Source organism: Mus musculus, chromosome 16 (genome assembly GCF_000001635.26).
Source record: "Mus musculus strain C57BL/6J chromosome 16, GRCm38.p6 C57BL/6J".
In the NCBI taxonomy this organism is placed as follows: Eukaryota; Metazoa; Chordata; class Mammalia; order Rodentia; family Muridae; genus Mus; species Mus musculus.
Window position 1 is genome coordinate 12,479,176 of NC_000082.6, and position 24,314 is coordinate 12,503,489.

The window sequence follows — 24,314 nt, forward strand, 5'->3', positions numbered from 1 at the left end:
TGTTGGATGCTTTTTGGTAACAGTAAGTGGAAAGGTGGGATCACAGTCTGCTGCTGCTTGATCAAAAACTACAGCCAGGAGTAAAATGTGTAGAGTGGACAAGTGCTGACATAAAGGCATGAACGTGTTATCGGTGCCTGCTGCTGGATAAGGACGGGCAGCTCCAGGTTGCACCTCCTTTTTATTATATAATCACAATCTCACTGGCAATTTGGGGTGCCACCAGTCCCTGAAGATTGGGAGATTTCAATATGCCTCTGTGATGGATACAGTCCCATTTGAAGGAGAATTGTCGTTTTTCAGACAAATCTTTCCTAAGTAGGAAGGGTATCAGATGATCTCATTCCATTTGATTGGTGCTTACTGTACGTGAGGCTAGGATGAGAGACAGTCAAAAGTCAAAAAGTACAAGGCTTGATCAATTGGTAATATCTACTTGGGATAGGCAGGGAGGAGCAGTATGCCTGCCAGCAGGTGGAAAGACCTCTCTCTCTCTCTCTCTCTCTCTCTCTCTCTCTCTCTCTCTCTCTCACACACACACACACACACACACACACACACACACACACACACACACACAAAATCTATTACCAATCCATGTAAAGTAATCCATGCATGAACGTGTGGCTGGGATAAATAAGTGTTCAACACACACTCCCTCATTCTCTCTCTTTCCCCCTGACTCTGACCCTTCCTTACCTCTTACCTCCTCTCCATTCTTGAAGAACCAGAGACCAGAGAATTCTGTTCTCCTTTGGGGCTTTTGTGTTCTCTCTCAGGATATATTCGGCAGAGTTCTACGTGCTTTAGCCTGACAGTGGAAAGCCTGGATGAGGTCAAGAGGGGAATATCCCCTCCCCTACACAATGCTTGACACCCATCAGCTTTCATCAGAAGGTCAAGGGTTTTGTGATCCAGGTGTCAAGAGCACTTAACACCTTTGCTGTTTCAGCTTGGCAGAAAGATGCTCATCATATGGCTGACTGGCCTAGAAGACAGCGTGTTTTCAGGACCAAACTACGTTAGGCCCTATGAAAATTAAGCAAACAGAACAAAAGAGTTCAGTGTGCTTTGTACATTGCTGAGTAAGCAGACTACAGAAGGAATTTCTGGAATTCCTCCTTAGAGACCAGAAGCTGGGACCTCTAATAGCTCTGTACTCCTAGGGATAGAAGTTCTTGATTGAACTGAGAACTGCAATTCCCATCCACTGGACTCCAAATGGAGACTAATATCCCATTCAGATTCTCCATGGCTCTTGTGTTATACATTCTGCCAAGAAATCTCCTCTCCTTTTAAAATGTGTATTTTTAGGTCCTGGTCTGCACAATAATAAGTCAGCAGAAATTCAGTAATTAGAGCTGGGGAGAATAGGAGAGTCGAATTAGTGCCACTTCCATTCTTACGTTAGTAGAATTATCAACTGGAGGCTGACTGCATGGAGGGTGGATGATTGTCTAGGTTTTAGATTCTGTCCACTGTGAGTCTCATCCCTAACTTAACACCTAACTCTTCCATCTCTGATCCCCAAGTCATAGGTTAAATGACATGGAAAATATTTACACATTTCAAGATTTCTGTAGAGTTTGAAGATTATTTTTACTTATCTTTTCCTAGCATATGTTGTGTGTTCTTGATGCCTCTTTCTTTTGGAAAAAGAGAGTCAACACTGGTTCCCAACTTAATGAACTCTGGTGAGACACAAGGCTCTGTGCATGCAACAAGAAGTTGATTTACAACACATTGGTAGCAAGGGACCACTGAAGTATTTATTCAAGATGTGCCTGAGCCCTGGAGTGGGTGGAGTCTCAGCTGTGCACACTCTACTTGCACAGTAGCTGAGGGAGACTGGAGAGCAGCACACACTGGGTCTTATGCCTCAAGGCAATGTGAGTCATGAGGTTAATGCTCTAGGGGACACTGTGTTTGGGCTTGAGGGGAGCTGGATCAGAGCCTGTACTGTTCCAGCTAATTCTTTCCTATCTCAGAATACTGCACTTCTTGTGTGTTGTATCCCTGGGAACAACCAGGAGGAAGTGGAGAGAGCTGGGTCAGGCTAGACCACTCAAATAACTGTCATGTGTACTGGGTTCAACTCTTGGTTGTATTGCAGCTGAGGCTCACTCTAGCAACCTTATGTTTCTGACTCAAGGAAGTTTGTCAAAAATGGTGCCAGCTGACTCCTGTCACAGATAGGTGGGATTTGGAAGGGCAGGAGATTTGCACCAGGTGCTCAAAGGTCAGCCAGTGGGAATCAAGTCCATGGGTAAATGCCGCAGCATTGGGCTTTTGAGAGGATCATGCTGGGCTCCATTCTACCTGCAAGATAGAATGATATCCATGATATTTTCTTGCTCACAGCAGTAATGACTCCAATAAAGACATCTTGCCCTTCCCCTTTGTACTCCTCCCACAATGCCATGATGCCACAATGCCACGGTGCCAGGTCCTCTCCACAGACGGTACCTGCACTCATGGCCTGGTCTCAGGATCTGCTTGCACACAGACTCAGGTTGACATTACATCTTGTTAAAGGTCCTTTGTTTCTCTGATACTCTACAGTCTTCATTTTTCACAAAAAGGAATGATTTAATGTCACCATAAAAGTTTATAAAACTCTGTCTCCTCTTTTCTCAAATGGCTCTTGTTATTCTGTTATTCTTAGGGAAAAATGGAAGGACAGTCTCTATGGAGGAACACTTTGCTTTGAGCAGCTATGACTCCCTTCTAGGATCATCCATTGCAGTTAGAGGCTTCACTACCCCTGAGCTGCTTGCGTTAGAAATCACACAAAGGCATCCCTTCCTGTCCTCCAGACCATCGCCAAACTTGAAATGCTTCTTAATGTCTTGCTCTCTCTGTTTTGACCTGTGTTGGCATTTTGTTTTAGCTAAGCATCTTGAGCTTCACACGCCTTACCTCACCACAGACAGCCCCTTAGTGCCGTTTTCATCCCCATTTTTGGATGACAAAATCAAGGCACTGAGTGATCAAATTGCCCGAGATTACCGGGGTGAGTGCATGGAGACCAGGCACGTGGATCTTGCTCAGTCTTTCAGGTCTTGATGTCTTAAGTACCTCCATGTTCCTAATGTAGCCCATCCCCACACTATGCTTCCTGACACACATCCTTCGACATTATCCCCTGCTCCACCATCTCATGACATTTCCTCATCCGCACATCCTGGTTTCCCCTCTACTTTGCACTAATAATTTACTGGTTAAATGGGCCTTAGTTTAACCATTAGTTTCTGTATATATTAATGTACAGATTCACATGCAGTTGTTCACTATTGTGTATCATTAACACATATGCATTAAATAAGTGTGTTGAAGCCAGAAAGGCTGGAGGTCAAGCTTCATTGCTATCGATACTATACTAGTCATGGGGCACTGAGAAGTCCACTTAATGTTGCTAAGCCTTGGTTCCATATCTGTGAAGCAAGGATTGAAGACAGTTCTTATACCACAAGTTTGTAAGGAGGAATGGAGGAGATTGCTTCGTGTCCAAGTCACTCTTCTATGTCTCTGCTATAAGTGTTTAACACTCTGTATTGGCAGCTGCAATAGTGATAGCTGGGGTCTTAGTAGGAAGAGCAATAGCTTCGTCCTAACTCAGTTAATCTTAAGTTAATTAAAGTTAAGTTAATCTTTAAGGTAACCTTACCACTGCCCAATCCTGGTGCCAGGCCCCACTGTGATCTCTTAGATATAAAACCCAGCCTCTTCACTGTTTCCTATATACACCAACACTGACAAAAACACTCTCATGTTTATGAATGGATAACTTGTATTTGAGATTATAGGGTGTGTGTGAAAATTTGGAAGGTTTTCTACTTAAAGTAATAGAAAAATACCAAAAAGAATGTTCTGCTGTTGAAATGTTTGGGTTCACTTGGGGCTGGAGGATTTGATCTGTTCCTTCATCTCTGTCTTAACCTCACGCTGTGTCACTGGCTTCTCTCTGGTATCCTCTCCTTAATGGGTGCCACCTTCTCTCTCCACTTTAGTTATATTCCTCCTGTTGTTTCCTCACCCCATGCAGAGACAACACTCACAACTGTCTTCTCACTCAACTGTATAGCCTTTTCCTTTTCTTGGTTGTATTGTATTCTCTTCACTACATCCCAAGCCACTGACTTTTTTTCAGTCCCCAAGTGACTTCAACTCAGAGTCTTTACCCACAGGAGGGATTTTATGCAGATAACAATCTGATCTGGGTTTCCCTGTAGGGTTCACTTGTATTGGAAATTGTTATCCCTTTGGAAAGAAGAGTGTCTTAGTCAGTTTTATTGCTGTGAAGAGACACCATGACCAAAGCAACTCTTAGGAAAAACAGCATTTAATCTGGGTCTTGTTTACAGTTTCAGAGGCTTGGTCCACTGCCATTATGGAGGGAGCATGGGAGTGCGCTTAACACTAGAGCACTACTGAGAACTCCATCCTGAGCTGCAGACAGCAGATAGAGACATTGAGATACTGCATCTGGTGTTGGCTTTTTAAAGCCCAAAGCCCACCACCAGTGACACATTTCCTCAAACAAGGCCACATCTGCCCCTCCTAGTCTTCATAATTCTTTCAAATAGCTCCACTCCCTAGTGACTATGCATTCAAATATAGGAGCCTATGGAGATCATTCTTAGTCAAACCACCACAAAAATGTACATTGTATTGAGCTTAGCAAACATTTAAACACTACTCTATCATAGGGACAATGTTCTGTGTGGAGTCCTGATACACAGAGATGAGAGAACTGTAGAGTTTTTTAGCACGAGGCACAGTGTGTGAGGACAATCGGGCACGGGAAACACAGTTTCCGCTTGGATAAACCCAATGTTGAAATCAGTGTGGGGCCTAGTGAAATCTAGAGTAATTTTAGTTGGAACTGCTCATTGCATGTCTCCTCTGAAATATAATTCTCTGAAGGGATTTTTTTTTTTTTTTTTTTGAGAAAGGACTACCTCTCTTCTGTTTTCCATCTTATCCCGGGTGCTCACCAGACTAACAATCTCCTAAAATGCCCAGGAGACATTTGCTGAAGGGAAGAATGGTGAAATGAATTACCAAACGAAGCAGTGATGCCTTCAAGAGAGACAGTGACAGTAGAGGGGGTTGGGTGGTCCGGCAAGACATGACTAGGAGACATGTTCTGAGCTGCAGCAGAGAAGCAGATAGATGGATAAGACACATGTGAGAAGGAAACGATGGGCTGAGGAGAAAACTTGGTTGGCAAAGTGTTTGCCTTCCAAATGTGAGGAAAGTTGCTACAGTGGGATGCTACAGTGGGGTACAGCTGCACGCATAGTGACAGTGAGATGTAAGGCAGAGGCAGGCGCATCTCTGCAAGCTCACTGGACAGTTGCTAACACCATGCCTCAAATGAAAGATGGAAGGCATCTGAGGAAGGATTTCTGAGCTTATATCTGTATTCCTGCACACATGTACACACACACACACACACACCACGTTCATGTGCAAACACAGTAAATAAGTAAATAAATAAAAATTCAAGAAGCAAAACAAAGTCCACTAACTACACAGATCTTTGATAATCCACTCAGACTATCTAAATGTGTTCTTTATCTTTATTGCTTAGAACACACTGATGGATTCCTGATGCCTTTGACGTTTGCCTGAGTTCCTCTTGGAAAAGTTATGCTCAAAAGATCTTTAATGGGATATAAAATAGACCAGAATCTGAGGAGGAAGAAGCAATTGCCTTTGATGTAAATACCACAAGGAGGAAAGAAAAGCAATCATCTTGCTACTTAGATGTTGGATCATAGAAAGGCAAGAGACACCCTGAGAAAACAAAGAGGCAAATTTAGAACAAGCAACACAGGATGCTCCCCATTCTGTATTCACTCAACTTGCACAATTGCGGGGTGTGTGTCTTTCAGTGAATAAGCAAGATGGCTCTTTCACCCAAATATAATTATCTCCATTCATTATTGTTATTCAGCAGACATTATATCATATAGACAATATTAAACTGACAATAGCCAATTACAATGAACACCAGGGAATAGTTTTATTAAGGAGACAATTTGATAATAAGCAGCATCTGAAAGATCATTTCCGATTTCATTTATTCTTGGATTAACTTCTTGAAGAGTCTTTGTCTTTCTCTGTGTCTAAATAACTATGCTCCTTGATGAATTTATCAGATATGGATATAATTTTTTCCTAGATAATGTAAGTGACAGTTTTACTGGTGCACACCTGTATTTGGTTAATTTTTTTTTTTTTTGGGTTGGTGTATACTGACTTGAGCATATTTCTGGTAACATTAGGAGCTCAACGTTTGCACCCACAGTTAGGATGAGAATATGAAGAATTAGCAAGGAATGGTGAAGTAGCAAGGGTAGATGCTGACACAGCATCATGCATCTCTACTAAGAATAATCTAGGGAAACTGAGTCCCAACACCTGGAAACTTGGGACAAAACAGCTCTGTTCTCAAAAGGATAGTGATGTTGAATATTAATACTTACCTCACACTAGCTATTCCATATTGTGCTTAGTGGTTTATGCACAAGCATTTGTCTAGGCTTCTGTGTAGGCCAGTGGGCAGCATTGGGCCCAGAAAATAGCCTTGAAGAATCCATAAAATACCCCTGAAGTCATACCTGAAGTAAAGGGCTGAATTGACCTTCAAGTCCAGGGCAATGTGCATCAGACAATGGTATGTAGAAGTATCCTGAGAACGCTGGTTTACCTGTATTGTACATGTATGGAAGACACACACGTTATGCCAGGCATGGCATAAGGCATGCAGCATGCTTTATCCTATTTAACACTCTCAATGTCTGTGTGTAATGAATTGCAGAAATATTTAGAACAACATGCTGATTGTTAGAAATGGAAATATAACTCAAGAATGTCTTCTGAATTTACAGCTGTGGGTGGGAACTCATGGATTTGAACCTCTAAAGGGAAATTGGGACAAGAGTGGACTAGATCTGTAGGTTAAAAAGTTTTCTCCAAGTACAATTTTATCTCACAGAAAAGAAAACCCTCTAGAGAACTTTCTAGATCGTCTTGTGTTGAAGTGCATAGAGCACCTGCTGGTGTTATTACCACATAGTACTGCTAGCTACCTCCATAGTCCAAAAGGGTATGTATTATTCATGGGCAAAATGCATGTACAAAACTTCCACCAGTTATGCATCTGTTGAAAAAAAAAGAATTCTGTGTCTCATTTCAGTAGTTTACATCAATTAAAGAGATTTTGTAGACTGCTCAAAAATCAGTGCTTCAGTTTAACTGTGTTGAGCCTTTTGTCCACCTTTTTTTTTTTCATTGTTTGTTGTATACACAGAATCAGCATGTCTGTTTAAGGAGAATGGGGTTGCTTTAGTTAGTGGTGGTGACACTCTTGTTTGGAGTACTCAGGACTGAACTGGGCTCTGTGCCTGCTGGGTAAGTGTTCTGTACTGAGCCATACCCACAGCTGGGAGTGTTTTTAATATGTTGTAAACATCCAATGAACACAATTTGAATCTTATTATGCTGGCAAATCTCCCAGGAATAGATTCTGATTCAATGGGTCTGGTGGTACCACAGATTTGCTTTAAGGTCCATATAATCCCAATATCTCTAGCCACTAGACCCCTGTTTGATAGGAAAGATCTGATGATAAATGGCTGAGTTAATACATTCATGGGTAGCACGGTTAATATTGATTGTCAACATGACATGATATAGGATCACTCAGTAGACAAGCCTGTGATTTGTCTGTGAAATAGTTTCTAGATTGGGTTAATTGAGGTGGGAAGACTCATCCTGATTGTACTCAATGCCATCCCATGGGCTGGGGTTCAGAATAGAAGAAAAGAGAAAGTAAACTGAGTACCAGCATCCATTCATATCTGCTTCCTGACAGTGGCTGTATCCCTTGCTCCTTCCTCATCCATCCCCACCGTGGTGGACTATACCCTTGAACTGATCCAGAATAAATCTCCTTTCCTCAAACTTCTATTAGAAAAGTACAGAACATAGCATGTGTGCATACTTTATCTCCTATCTCAAAGATCAGACATAGAAAAGTCATTCTTCAAATCAACTCAACACACAGAACTAAGACACAGTCTAAACTTGGTTTTAAGCTGCTGGCCAGGGTAAACTACTAAAAGTGTTCAACATTTGCAAACTACTTAGCAATCATGCTTTGAGGAATTACCATGTGCTGAATACTTATGAATGCTAGGCACCACACAGTGTTTACTCTGTAGTACCCAGTCATCTGGGCCTTAAAGGAAGGCAAACTGCACATATAAAACAAGAAGGGAAGAGGCCATCCATGGAAACATTTATCACACTTTTACTCTAGAAAGTCAGACACTACAGATGAACTAACATTTGATCCTCCCAAAGAAAATAGGGAAATATCATTATTGTTTCCATTATTCAGAATATGAAGCTGAATTCCAGAGCAGTCAAGTCATTTGTTTATATTCATATTGCTCTTAAGGGGGAAACTGAGATTTTGAGCAGTTTGTGAACTCAGTTGACTTTCTCATTATTAGGAAAGAAAATTCTACTCCTAGTATTAAACAAGATAATAGTAGGAGTAGAGGGGAAATGAAGATGTCTGTCCAATCATGCACACACACACACACACACACACACCACACTCATGCACACATGTACACATACACACACACCACACTTATGCACACATGTATATACACACCATACTCATGTACACATGTATGTACATACAAACACATATGTGCACACATACACACACCACATGTGCTCATGGATGCAAACATCCCACACATAACATGTCTAAGCTGATCTCTTCCCCCTAGAATTTGGGCTGAATACACAGATATCTCATTATATACCCTGGACATCCCTCAGGCACCCAAGCCATAGAGCTCTTAGTTTCAATTCAAATCCAGTATTCTTACTTATAGTCTTCAATAGTTCTCATTATATACCCTGGACATCCCTCAGGCACCCAAGCCATAGAGCTCTTAGTTTCAATTCAAATCCAGTATTCTTACTTATAGTCTTCAATAGTTCAGAAAAGCTTCCTCCAAAGACTTTCTCAGACTGGCTTCAAGTAGTTAACTGGTTCCCTCAACCAGTCTGATTACAGCAGAGACATTTCTGAGTAGACTTGCACTAGGTAGAACAGTAGGGATGGGTTTCCACTTCTTGGAATTTTAGAGCTATCTCTCTTGACAATAAGTATGGGAAAGGAATTTTGAGGCTATTTGGTGGATATTTGGATTATCTCCTGTTTCTAAAAAGCATACACTCACAGTTTTACTTTTCTACCTAGGAATAGAAAACAATAAAAGGGTCAGGACTTCTAACCACCAGGAGAAAGGCCCATGCATCCTCAGAAATGAAGTGTGTTGTGTAGATTTTAAAACTTATGTGTTGGAAGGGTGAGGATTGTTACAGGGGTGAGAAAAATGGAAAAAAAATGAATTTGTTTCAGCACTAAGGGATTATCTGTCTGTCTGTCTGTCTGTCTGTCTGAGGCCCAGGCAGATCTCTAACTTGCTATATAGCTAAGAATGACTTTAAATTTTGATCCTCCTGCTTCAAACTCCCAAGTACTTAGATGGGGTTTTACACACGATCTACCACACCTATTTTATGTGATGTGAGGATCAAACTCGGGGCTTGTTAGTTGATAGCAAGTACTCTATCAACTGAGCCACAACCCCTATGATAGAAGACTTTTAAATTGTATCTTGTATCTTGGGTATTCTAAGTTTCTGAGCTAATATCCACTTATCAGTGAGTACATATCATGTGAGTTCTTTTGTGGTTGGGTTACCTCACTCAGGATGATGCCCTCCAGGTCTATACATTTGCCTAGAAATTTCATAAATTCATTCCTTTTAATAGCTGAGTAGTACTCCATTGTGTAAATGTACCACATTTTCTGTATCCATTCCTCTGTTGAGGGACAACAATTTGCAAAACACATCAAACTCAAGAAGAACAAAGACCAAAGTATGGACACTTTGCCCCTTCTTAGAATTGGGAACAAAACATCCATGAAACGAGTTACAGAGACAAAGTTTGGAGCTGAGACAAAAGGATGGACCATCTAGAGACTGCCATACCTGGGGATCCATCCCATAATCAGCCTCCAAACGCTGACACCATTGCATACACCAGCAAGACTTTTCTGAAAGGACCCTGATATAGCTGTCTCTTGTGAGGCTATGCCGGCGCCTGGCAAACACAGAAGTGGATGCTCACAGTCAGCTATTGGATGGAACACAGGGTCCCCAATGGAGGAGCTAGAGAAAGTACCCAAGGAGCTAAAGGGGTCGGCAACCCTATAGGTGGAACAATAATATGAACTAACCAGTACCCCTGGAGCTCATGTCTCTAGCTGCATATGTATCAGAAGTTGGTCTAGTTGGCCATCATAGGGAAGAGAGGCCCCTTGGTCTTACAAACTTTATATGCCTCAGTACAGGGGAACACCAGGGCCAAGAAGTGGGAGTGGGTGGGTAGGGGAGGGGGGGTGGGTTTGGGGGACTTTTGGGATAGCATTTAAAATGTAAATGAAGAAAATACCCAATTTAAAAAAATAAAAATAAACAGTAGATTTCCAACAACCCCCCCAAAAACAAAACAAAACAAAACAAACAAACAAAAAGAACTCAAAACAATAAAGTAAGAGAAAGCAGAGATGGGGTTTTCCCAGTGTTTGCACATTTACAAGAAAAAAAAGAGAAGACTTTTAAAATACACACACACACACACACACACACGTGCACGCACATGTGGTAGGAAAGTGATAAATTGCCTTGATTAGAGCAAATTCTTTTGTCAGTTCTAGTTTTGGTGGAAGAGAAATGGTATTTTAAATTAACACACCTCAGGTTGTGATGACCCCAACCATAAAATTATTTTGTTGCTATAATTTTGCTACTTTTATGAATCATAATATAAGTTTTTGATATGTAGGATATCTAATATATGTCCTCTGTGACAGGACTTCCAAAAGGGTTATGGCCCACAGGTTGAGAACCATTTGTCTAAATAAATATTCACAAAGCTGGGTGTATCATCAAATACTTTTGCTGTTAGGAATGAAATTCTCTAAGACTAAATCACTGATATGTGAATATATGTATTTCTAAATATCAAGGTAATAGAAAGAAAAATGTACCATGGTGGACCAAAAGAGTAATAATAGAACATTAGAGAGATATTAAAATGAACAAACTAGATTTAAATAGTCTCAAACAAATGCTAAATAGAAAAAGTAAGCTACATAATGTACTAATTCTTATTCTTTTCAGGAAAAGTTTTAAAACACAATACTAATTTGTACATTCTGTGCTGTTTATTGAAATTTACAAATAATTATATCAACAAGGTTGTAGAAGTTCAGAATAGTGTTCCACATGTAGGAGAATACAAGGAGTTTGAGAAGAAGGGAAGACTACAGAGAATGCATGAAAATAAGATCACTTGTGTGACCCAGAATATACTGTGCTGCTTGGGTTTAGTAAATGAATCTAAACTCTTCTGCTCACTCAAATGATCTCACTACAGCTGAAGAAATGAAATTCAGTGCAGCAATAGGCTGAGAAGAATGCACCCTAGACTACAGCATGGACACAGGCAAAAGGCTCGTGATCCGAGAAGGAAGGAGAGTTACAAACACACATTCCAGCCAGAAGTAGATCTAGCTGTGACTAGATTGCTTCTGCTACCTTGAGAGCTAGGGGGTCTCACATCCTAATGAGCCAAACCATGTGGTCACACGAGCTCTTCCAGGAGGTTGTGGGGTGAGTTTGAGAAGTATATGAGGGAGGACAAAATTATACAACAGGAACTTACTGGGCCAGAGGTTCTGGTTCCCAGTGGCAGATTACCAACAACTCCCTTGCTTAAGAATGCTTGATCCTTCAGCAGGCTAGCTCAGTCAGCGTCTCTGATGGGGATCATGACTTCTACAAGTTCTCAGCTGATGTCAGCAAGCACATGCTAGGCTGAGAACCGTGGGTTCTGTCATAGAGTATAGGCTCTAGAGCAGAATCCTTGTCCATTTCCAGCCAATGCTAAACATGGTTAAGAGATTTACCTTGCCTGCTCTTTATAATTTCTCAAACAGAAGCCTAGGTGGAAAAAAAGACAGTCAAGGGTCATGTGATATGATGGCTCTATTATTAAGCAGGAAACAAGAATCCCCAAATGAGAAATGTGTTGTCCAAAGACAAACAGATAATTAGCATCAGGTTTGTTTTAAACACTAATCTTTTGCCATTACTTTGAAAATAAAATTTAACTTAGTTCTATTAACAGGGTTCATTTGCTCAGGTGGCACTGTGAGCCCACACCAGGTTGAGAACACACTGCTCAGGGGACCTTCTTTTAACACAAACTAAAATTATTCTAACGGTGAAACCAGCAAGTTCTCGAATGTATAAAAAGTAATAAAAGCCTCTTGTCTGCTGCAGTACTCTGAATGCTCACACCAAGAGCCAGTTTTGAACATGAATTTATTTTACTTTTGGGAGAGTGTTTGCTCAACAGTGAAAAGCTCTAATCTGCACTCGGCCTCGGTTCGTGTGCTCTAAAATTATTGGAAATCAAATTAATGAGGTGCTGAAGGATTACTTCGTCTGTGAGGGGCTGGCAAAAGGGAGGCAAGGCCTCAATGATATAATGATACAAAACTGCAAATTCTACCATTCACTGGTCACCCCTCCATCACTGGTCATCCCCTCCAGGCTATCAGTGGCAGGGTTGCCAGTGTAGCAAAAGTAAATACAGAGCGCTAGACAAGTCTGAGCATTAGATAAACAATCTTTGTGACTTTGTAATAATTCTCTTATTTTTTGTCAAATCTGTCAACTCTACTAAGGAAATTAACACTGTTTAATTCTTGCTGTTTTAAAGTTAGGATTCACTATCTTTTCCAAAGTACAGATAGGTCGATGGAGGCAGTTGGAATTGAGTCCCATCCAGAGGAACAAAGCTCTGGCAGACTTGGGTTTGTCTCCAGAGCCTGTGCATCTAACCATGGTTATATATTGCCTCCCTTGAGAGACAGAATTAAGGTCATTTGGTAATCGTTCAGCTATTGGTCATATTGGTGTCTCCTGTGACAAGGACTGCCTCCTGGGAGGAAGTAAAAGCTACAGCTGCAACATGTCTGCATAAGCCATCCTCCTCTTTGAGCTTCAACATCTCCATGTGAACAATGAAAGAATAAAGCTACATAGTCCGTTCTTAACATGGCTGAGAACTGGGGAGTCTCCTAAAGCTCAGAGGCTCATCCTCCACCTTGCAGCCCCTGATGTTGTCAGGTCAAGAGTGCAGCCTTGTCACTCACAAAAGCTACAATTTGAAAACCCCCTTCTGTCATTGTCATGCTTTATGACTATCAGCTCTGGACACTGTTAAGTATCATCCAAGGCAGCTGTAACCTACCTGTCCAACTCAACATTTCCATCATAGCTGCCAAGGTTGAGCATCAGGACTATAGACCAACCTGGCTTCACCCTGACTTAGTGATAAGTGCACACACATGACTAAAATCCTGGTGATAGAAAGGTTCTGACATCTGAACACTCCATTTTACATCAGTTCACTCAACAGGTATACTGAGAACCTACTGTGGACTTAGGGGAGAGATATGCAGATACATGCCTGGGAACAAAATGGCAGTCAAGACAATTGTGCCTCTGTCCCTAATCTGATGTCTCAATGTCTTCAATATGAAAACCTCTAGCTGTACCCATTTTCCCAAATGTGACAAAACTTCATTTTGTCCATGTGTGTATATCCCATGTTCTTAATCCTTATCTTGAACATAACAGCCCTTGTGAACAGTTTACCATAAGCATCGGTGTACTGATGTCTCTGTGATGTGTTGAGTTGGAGATCTTTGTAGTATAACTTGCTAATATGGAAGATTCATTTCCTTGGTAAAAACTTCCATTTTGAATTTCTTAGTGGCTTCATTGGCTTACATCCCAGTGCAAGGGTTGCCTTTCCTTCTGCCCCCATCAGCATTTGTCACTCTGAGTGGAGTAAAATAGAACCTCGATGTAGCTTTGATTTGTTTCCATTTTACATCACATCGGCAGTTTAAACTTCCATCATTCAAATCCATGAAGAACACACTCAAATGAAATAAAATCCAAACCACTTCAAATGGCACTTCTTCTGAAGGGAGAGGGACATGTACTACCAAAACACCTGTCCTGGCACGCATGCACATGTATCACTACAGGTAAGATCCTCGGCCGCACTGCTGAAATTTGGAGCCTTTGAAACCACGGATTTTGACCCTTACAACAGGCTTGTGTCAGCCAATCACACCAGTACTTAGCAATCACTAAACACCATGTCAAACATGTATGGATCATTCTTCAAGACCTGACACTAATGACCTCTGTGTATATTCACTATGATCAAGTACAAGATGGTGCAGGAAGAGACAAGCTAGAGGCTTCCTACATAAGATTTCACACAGAACAGTATTTCTTAACATCTGATATCATCACCCAAGAGACTCTGAAACAATTACTTTTTCAAATTGTCTTCCCATATGAAATTTTAATTTCCGATACACTGCTTATATATTGTAAGTCTCCCTTAAGTATTTAATTATTGTGTGTGTATCTTGCCTTATAAATAAAACAGCATGCCTTCCTCTATCCTTAGAATCAATTCTTGCTCCCTTAGAGGCCCCATTCAGAATGCATGCCTCAAACATTAGGCAGTACCACCTCTCTATACTTCGTGGCTTCCTTATATACAAACCACTATCAAGACCTCCAGATGAAACCAAGTACTGAAAGAAACAATAGAGAGCATTTACAGAAGACAGTACCTCAGTTTGTTGACATGCTACAGTTAGTAGTATGAGTTGATTTAGGTTTATATACCTTGACCTCCTAGTAGCTTAGAATGTGACCTTCTGTAGAGATAGGATCATTACAAAAGCAACCAATCAGAATGAAATCATAAGGATGGAGTTTGATTCAACATAACCAGTACTGTTATGAGAAGGAGAAGTTTGCATACAGGATGCACACCGAGAAAGCAGTGTATCAAAGAAACAGAGACCCAGAGGGATTCAAGGACTAGTAGGGTGGGGAGGTCATGAAAACACACTTTGTTTGAAAATACCATGATGCTAATACCTTGTGTGCCAACTTAAAAAATAAAACACATACTAACACATACCACACAAACACACGTGCACACATGCATGCACACACATACACACACACACACACACACACACACACACAGAGAGAGAGAGAGAGAGAGAGAGAGAGAGAGAGAGAGAGAGAGAGAGAGAGAGAGAGATGCTGCCTCCAATTAAGGAGCCTTAAAAATCCAGAAGACAACCCCAGAATATATTCCATGCTCTCTCATGTATTTGGAGGGAGACCAGGCCTGCCAAGGCTCTCATTTTTGGACTTCCATCCTCCAGAATTCCATGGCAGTAAGTAAATCACCCTTATTTAAGCCACTCTGTACCTGATATTTTGTCAGGGTAGCTTTAAGATACTAGTGGAGCAAAGCAAACCCTCATGTCCCAGATCCCAAACAGATTCCGGAAGGTTGCAACACTGAGATACTGTGATAGAGAGAGACTAGAGCCCGCTTTTGTTAAGAACAGATTCCGCCCTGTTTCTGGTTGATGATTGGCTAAGTGCAGGGCATTCCTGCATCTGTCTTCACATTGCCTCTGTCCCTTTGATCAAATGTTGGGGTCAGCTCCGGGCTCAGTTCTGCACATAGACAGGTAAATGATTAGGAACTGGAAATACAAGACTTGTTAATCCTAACTTTTTCTACATTTTTCTGACCCTCTTCATACTGAAAAAGCTACAATGATAACTTTAAGATACTTTAAAAATCTGGAAGAATTTGTCTCCAAATCTTGCCCCACTGCTCCAAGCACAGCCATAAACCCTTCGTGGAAACAGAGTCATTCTCTGGAACAGCTTGACTTCCTGGAGCCGGCCCCACCTCCATCAACCCAGAATCAGATTGAAGTTTGACCAAGGCTACTTCACTCTGTACACCCCTTGTTCCCTTGCCCATAATCCTTCCCCGTGTAATTGTGGGTCTCTTGTCAGTACCCCCAAAGGCAGCCTGAAATACCCGTTCTTTTTCTAGAATGGTTTTCCAAAATATATTCCTGTCCTACTTTTCAGAACTACTTTTCCCATTTGATTTTAGGATTTTAAATCAATGTTGGTCTGTGGGTATTCCCAAAGTCAAACTCTTCTATACAAAAGTCTATGGCTTCTGTAACAACGTAAACTAAGCATGAAGAAACCTGTTTTGTTGTTGCTGTTGTTGGGTTGTTTGTGTGTTGCTTTTTAAAGGCTCCCTGTGGAAGATGGAATTTGAATTTGGACCTACGGAGTGAGTGCATTATTGAGCTTTTAAATTGTTCATCCAAGTATATATTGTGTGTTAACTATTTCTGCTCCAGACCCTACAACTTTTCTTTCTCTTCCCACTTCACTTTCTTGTTGTCCCCTTCTTCCCATAGAATCTTGTTTTGTTTTGTTTTTTGTTTTTTTGAGACAGGGTTTCTCTGTGTAGCCCTGGCTGTCCTGGAACTCACTCTATAGACCAGGCTGGCCTCGAACTCAGAAATCTGCCTGTCTCTGCCTCCCGAGTGCTGGTGATGGAACTTTTCCTGGGGAGATGGAACCCACATGTCTACTCACTCCAAAGAGAAAGTCCACGTCAGGCCAAAATATGGATGCCACCAAAGTCTAACTTGGTGCATCAATGGGTTTTACTGGGCTTACTTACAGGAATATGAGTGAGAGGTTACTTATAGGAACAGAAATGACTCAAAGATGACTGTCACCAAGACCCACCCCTGCTTGCTTGGCAGCTCACATCTCTGGGAACCTGGAGCACACTGGCCAGACTACAGGCAGCTCAGCAGGTTGAAAAGTGTCCTTTCTAGCTTAGCTTTGATCCCCTGAAAGCAACTCTCAGTTTTTATTGCTTACTCTAGCAGGAAGAGGCCCAGTGAATCTAGACTCTAGTCAGATTTAGGGACCTCCTGAAGCTATATTTAGTTGTTTACCTTCATATTAATCAAATTAATAAATCTCTAAAAGACAAATGTGTTCTCTTTCATTTGTGGATTCTAAATTTTATACAGATAGATAAAACCATGTATGTGTCTATGGCATGAAGCAGAAGTAAAGCTGTCTAGAGGACATCATGGGTAAAAGGGACACGGAAGAGAGGACAGTGTGGGTAAAGGGACACAGAAGAGAAAGAAGGCACTGTAGGTAGAGGACACTGAGGGTAAAGGACATGGAAAGGTGAGAAGGAGGGGGGAGTGGAGGGGAAGAACTTTCTAAATGCAGTATATTTTTATGCAGCCCAGCACTCTATACAATGATATATACTTTTTTAAAAAAAAAGTAGAATAATATTCTGAGTACACAGCCACAATGTTCAACTCAAGAAGATCTTTTTATAAAGAACCCTTAAAAATAGAACAATTATTAAATTAAAAGGAACTTTAAAAACAGGAACTTCCAGAAACCTCATAATTGCATTTTCTTGTTATAGTGAGGCACATTTTTATTTTCACCAAGAAGAGATGCCCAGATTTTGATACACCTTTATAGAAGCTTAACACATAAATTCCATCTGCTTCTATGAGGCAGACACACGACTTCACAGCCACACTCTCCTTTGGAAAAGTAAAGCCCTTTACACTCTCCAAAGTAGCTCAGCTAAAGAATGGCAACACAATCTCCCAGGACTTATTTCTGTACATATCTCCATGCATGTAAAATTCATTTGTTCATTCATTCATTCATACACACATTTATTTCATTTATAAAATATGTGTGCTGTGTTTTAGGTTCAATTTAAGATATTAGATAATAAATAAAGCCTCTTGTAGTAGTTTGAAGGCCACATGACCTCCATAGGATGAGGTATTTGAACACTTTGTCTCTACCTGCTTTCTAAAGTTGTGGTCCTTTTAGTAGGTGAAGGTGGGGGTGGAGCCCTACTGGAGGAAGTGGGTCATTAGGGGTGGGCCTTCAGGCTGCATAGCTGGGACCCACTTCCTGCTCATGTTCTGCTTTCTGAAACAAGATGACCAACCAGCTTCCTGCTCCGTGCTTTACTCCCTGAGACAAACAGCAGCCTCTAGGAACTGTATGCCAAGAAGGACCGGTTCTCCTATAATGTGCTTTTATCAGAGCATTTTATTATGGCAACAGGAAAAGCAAATACTATACCTCTACTTCCAGAAACCCTTTATTAGTATGGATACCGAGTGGTAAACAGAGGACGAAGAAAACTGAAGGGGTGGTGAGGGACAAGGAGGGTGGTCATCGATGGCTTCCTTAAGAACATGCCATTGTAACAGAAGCACAGATAAAGGAGGCACAGTGCTTACGTAGTAATAAGGATTTACCAGGGAAAACAGCAAGTACAACCAGGCTAACACAGGAAGGCATCTATGGACAGCCACCATGTATGCAGGGCTAAGAGAAAGGGAGGGAGGGAGGAAGACAAGCAGGAACCAGAGATATGGGAGCATGATGCATCCTCAGCTGACTGGGAAGCCAGCAGTCAGCTTTTGACACATGTTTATTGTAGTTGTTACTCCATTCCAATTGACATGGCATTGCGAACCTTCCCTGACATTTATCTTTGCTTCACAGAATGTTCTGGTGATCTTCCCCATGCACTCGGAGTTTCTCTCCTTCTTTCTGGACTATTGCATAGATTTCTCAAGATCCCTAGCCATAGTTCATTTACTGACTCGCAGTAGCAGAGGCTGGGAGGCCAGGTGCAGGGACAGCAGGAATAATGGCCTTGTAGTCTCCTCATGTCACAGAGCGGCTGCCTACAATGTGTCACATCTTCATGGTGCAGTCTGAAGCATGATGGCTGTTTCTCCCCTTCTTCATAGCACAGCACCCCTTCATTATATCAGACACTGAGGAATGGTCTACTTTCGCGCACAATGGCTTTGTGAGAGCACAAAAGGTGTGGGTTAAAGTCAACAAGTTCAACTTTGTTCTCCCAAAACTTGACTGGAGCCAATAGATGCTTTGCAATCTAACACTGGAGCAACCTCCCTGCCTTAGCCACCTGGGGGATGACTGTTTTACTCAATCAAAGATACATTTTTACCCATTTATAGTCTGCTGGCTAAAAATATAGGGAGGAGGAAATTGCCTATTAAATCCAGCGTCAGATGAACATCTTTGCTTGGGGGAGTTTTGCAATGTCTATTTGGTTTTAGTGATTATGATCATAGACAATCTCCCAGCTGGCAAGAATCTCTTGTGAATAGAGATCACACTATGCCCGACACTATAGATTTTGCATCTACGTCTTGCCTTTTGCTAGTTCTACAAACTTGAAGTGATTGATCTATCTCCTGAGCCTATGTCACCTGCCTGTTGTATCATTGCTCTTGGACTAAAAGCCAGTATCACACATGCTAAGTGCCACCTCTCTGGCTGAACTAGACCCCTGACCTCTAATCTTGTTTTGAGGGCACAAAATGGTATTCTACACAGAGCTTGGGGTCTCATTAGACACCCACTGCTAGAGATTTCATTATTCCTCTGGGCCAGATATCTTTTTAAACCTCAAAAATCACCTTATGTGATATGTAGCATTATCTCACTTTGCTGAGCCACAGAGCAACATAATACTTTCCCCAAGTTCATTCAGCTTATAGACAGCGAGATTCAGGTCCTATTGCTTTCCCATAATTTGCATGGTGTGTGTGTGTGTGTGTGTGTGTGTGTGTGTGTGTGGCTATTAACATCATTTTGAGAGTAGGGGAAATGTGAGAAACTGGAAGAAGGGGACCTGGGAGCTGCTGGAGAATGACATGGGAAGGTGAACTTGATGTAATTTCTTATAAATATTAAAACTGATATATATATATATATTTATATATATTTATATATTGCTACAAGCCCAAACAAATGGCCAGCAGACATAATAAACTGTTTGGAGATAGCCTTGTTTTAGGTAGAACATTATAATTATTAAAGCTTTTTCACATATAAAAGAATTTTACTGTAGGTTAATTTTTCTCTCTTTACTGAAAATAATTTCTTTAATCATGCAATCTATCCTTATTACCTTTTCCCTCTATCTACCTCTCCCAGGTACTCTCTCTTCTCCTCCAATATGGATCCACTCCATTTTTGTCTTCTAGAAAAGAACAGCTTCTAAGAATAAAGAACAAAATAAAACATAATAAGAAACAAAAACCAGCACAGCGAAGTTGGAAAGGCAAACCAGCAGCAGGAGAAGAGCCCAAGGGAAGGCAGAGTCAGATACTCACTCAGTCACACACTTAGGAGTGCCATAAAAACAGTAAGCTGAAAGCCATAATATATATGTGCATAAGATCTGGTCCTGACCTGCATAGGCCCTGTGCATGATGCTTCAGGCCCTGTGAGTTCATACAAGCTTTTCTCAGTTGATTTAGAGGCCTTTGCTCTCATGGTGTCCTCAATCCCTTCTGGATCTTACCTTCTTTCTGCTTCCTCTTGCATGGGACTCTCTGAGCTCTGAGGTAAGGGAGTTCATGGAGATACCCCATTTACAAATGTGAGTCCCTCTTTTTTTTTTTTTAATTATTCTTTAATCTTTTTTTTTAACAGTTCAGTCCTTAGCCCCCTCCCTCTGACTTTTCCTTATCCCATTTCACTTCCCCCATCTCCAAGAGGATGTTCCCACCACCCACCCTCACCCTATCAGACCTCCCCATTCCCTGGGGCCTCAAGTCTCTCGAGGGTTAGTTGCACCTTCTTTCACTGAGGCCAGACCAGGCAATCCTCTGTTTATATGTGGCAGGGAGCCTCATACAAGCTAGTGTATGCTCCCTGGTTCGTGTCTCAGTGTCTGAGAGATCCCGGGGTTCCAGGTTAGTTAATAATGCTGGTCTTCTTATGGGGTCCTCTTCCTCCTCAGCTTCTTCCAGCTTTTCCCTAATTCAATCACAGGGGGCCCCAGCTTCTATTCATTTGTTGTGTATAAGTATCTGCATCTGACTCTTTCAGCTCCTGGTTGGGCTTCTTGTAGGGCAGCCATGCTAGGCTTCTCTCTGTAAGCACACCATAGTGTCCAGTCTTGGAGGCTCCCCTTGAGATGGATCCCAATTTGGGTCAGTAACTGAACCTCCTTTCCCTCAGTCTCTTCTCCATTTTTGTCCCCGAAGTTCTTTTAGACAGGAACAATCTGGGTCAGAGGTTTTGACTGTGGAATGTCAATCCCATTCCTCCACTTGATGCCCTGCCTTTCTACTGGAGGTGGACTCTGCAAGTTCCTTCTCTCCACTGTTGTGCATTTCATCTAAGGTCCCCCACTTTGAGTCCTGAGTGTCCCTCACCTCCCAGGTCTCTGGTACATTCTAAAGTGCCTCCACCTCCTACCTCCGGAGGTTGCCTATCTCTCACTATTTAATGTCTGGATGCAGGTCTCTGCATTTGTTCCCATGGAGGAAGTTACTCTGACGATGGTTGAACAAGGCACTGATCTGTGCATATAGCAGAATATCATTAGGAGTTATTTCATCATTCCCTTTTAAAAAATAATGATGGTAGTTTTTTTACTCTAGGTCTCTGGGTTATCTAGCCTCTGGTTCTTGGTCACCCAGCAGTGTTAGGTATGGGTTCTGTCTCATTGAGTGGACCTTAAGTCACATCAGACACTGTTACATTGGTTACTCCCACAAGCTCTGTACCACTATTTCCCTAGTATGGCTTTCAGGTAGGGCAGCATAGTAGATCAAAGGATTTATGTCTGGCTTGGTGTTTATGTTTCCCTTTTAGTAGCATGCAGAGTACATTTCTGTACCAAAGACACAAGAATGAAGGGTGAAGGTTCTATGTAGCAGCTTAACCTCTTCATGTTCAATGGTTTGTGTGGGTATTTTCTAAGGCAATGAGGCCTTGCTGTCAGTTTGTGGAGAACAATCTATTGTCTTGGAAATAGCCTGGGTTGTTTGGGGATTTCCATGAGACCCTTTAGCTAATTTCTCAGTTGGGCATAACCCAGTCCTGGTCCTGTAACTTTCATTTGGTGACAAGAGACAGTCAGCTGGAATGGTCTCCCTATCATTTGGAGACTTCATTTGCATCTCCTTCATATACTTGAGCAGGTTTCCACTGCGCTAGCTTTCCATACCAGCCCTCACATACCCCTCAATTCAAGTTGTCTTTCCTGACATTCTTTTCCTCAGCCTTCTCTCCCCTCCTCCTCCCCCACTTGTTCCCACCCCAAGTGCCTCCAGTCCACAAATAAAATCTATTCTATTGCCCCATCCCAGGGAGATCCATGTGACCCCTTTGTCCCTTCCTCTATACCTAACTTCTCTGGGTTTGTGGATTATATCTTGGTTATTACTTACTAAATGACTAATATCCATATATAAGCAAATACATATCATATCTGTCTTTCTGGGTCTGGGCTACCTCATCAGGATGACTTTCTAGTTCCATCCATTAGTCTGCAAATTCATTGTTTCATTGTCTTAACAGTGAAATACTACTCATTGAGTAAATGTGCCACACTTTCTTTACCCATTCTTCCATTGAGAGACATCTAGGTTGTTTCCAGTTCCTGGATATTATGAAAAAAGCCTCAATGAGCATGACTGAGAAAGTGTCCCTGTGGTAGGATAGAGTGTACTTTAGGTATATGTCCAAGAGTGTTATAGCTGGGTCTTGAGGTAGATTGGTTCCCATCATTCTGAGGAAACACACAATGATTTCTGTAGTGGCTGTTCAAGTTTACACTCCTACCAGGAGAACAGATAATTGGATCCCTTGCTCTACATCCTCACCAGCATGAGATGTCTCGTGTTATTGATCTTAGCCATTCTGATAGGTGAAAGATGGAATCTCAAAGTAGTTTTGGTTTGTATTTCCCTGATGGCTAAGGATGTTGAACTTTAGGTGTTTCTCAGCCACTTGAATTTTCTTTACTGAGAATTCTCAGTTTAGATCTATACTCCAGTTTTAAATTAAATTATTAACTTTTTGATATCTAATTTGTTGTTATTTATATTTTTGCAAATTAGTCTCCATCATATGTAGAGTTGGTTTTATGGAGTCTGTGACCCTTAGAAAAAGAACATAGATGACTCAATCCAATGATCCTTAAAAGACTTATTGATTAACTGCTATAGGCCTACAGCCCTAAAGCTGAATCTCTAGCATGTCCTGAAGGAGGGGTTTGGGGAAGGGTTTTTACAAAGCAAAACCACAAGAAGACTTTGAATATCCATGCAAGCAAGCAAAAAATGTTCTCTTCTGCCAAATTTAAGTGGATTAAGCAACTCAAAAGAATCTTCGGATATCTGCATAAGCAAGTTACAGTGGCCGAAAGAGCAGTTAGTTGTATCATAACAAGTAGGTAGACTCCGCTGTACACTGTTGGGCGAGGAATCTCTGAGTCAGGCTTCCAGGGAACTTATCTTCCAGGCACTGGAGTCAGAGGCAAACAGCCAGTGAGCCCCAAGATGACTACCTAGCATAAAATGGGGTTTCTTTAGTCATTGCACTGATAGAAAACATTTCCCATCCTATGGGCTGTCACTTTGTCTGAAAGGTGGTGTCAGACTTTTCCATTTTATGAGGTCTTATTTATTAATTTTTTATCTTGGTGCCCACACTGTGTTCTGTTCAGAAAGTCTCTTCCTGTGCCAACAAGTTCAAGGCTATTTCCCACTTCTTCTATCAGAGTTGAGTTTTGTTCAGGTAGTAAGTGTGGATCTATTTGTAATCTTATACATGAAGACACCCAGTTTGACCAGCATCATTTGTTGAAGATGCTTTTTTTTTTTGTCCCAGTGTATATTTCTGAATTCTTTATAAAAGAAATCAGATATCCATAGATATTTATGTCTGGGCTTCAATTTAATTTTCATTGCTTAATGTGTCTTTTTGATCCAATACCATGCTGTTCTTATTACTATAGCTCTGAAGTATAGCTTGAAATCAAGGATGGTAATACCTCCAGAAGTTCTTTTATTACTCAGGATTATTTTAGCTATCCTCTGTGTATGTGTGTGTGTGTGTGTGTGTGTGTGTGTGTGTGTGTGTGTGTGTGTGTGTGTGTGCATTTTCCTGTGAAACTGAAAAGTGTCCTTTCAAGATCCATGAATAACTGTGTTGGAATTTTGATGGGGATTTCACTGAATTTGGAGATTGCAAATGAATGAGCATAGGAGATCTTACAATCTTCTAATGTCTTCTTCAATTTTTTCTTTAAACACTTTTTTTGCTCTAGAGCTTTCATCTGTTCTGAGAAGTTGCTGGTGT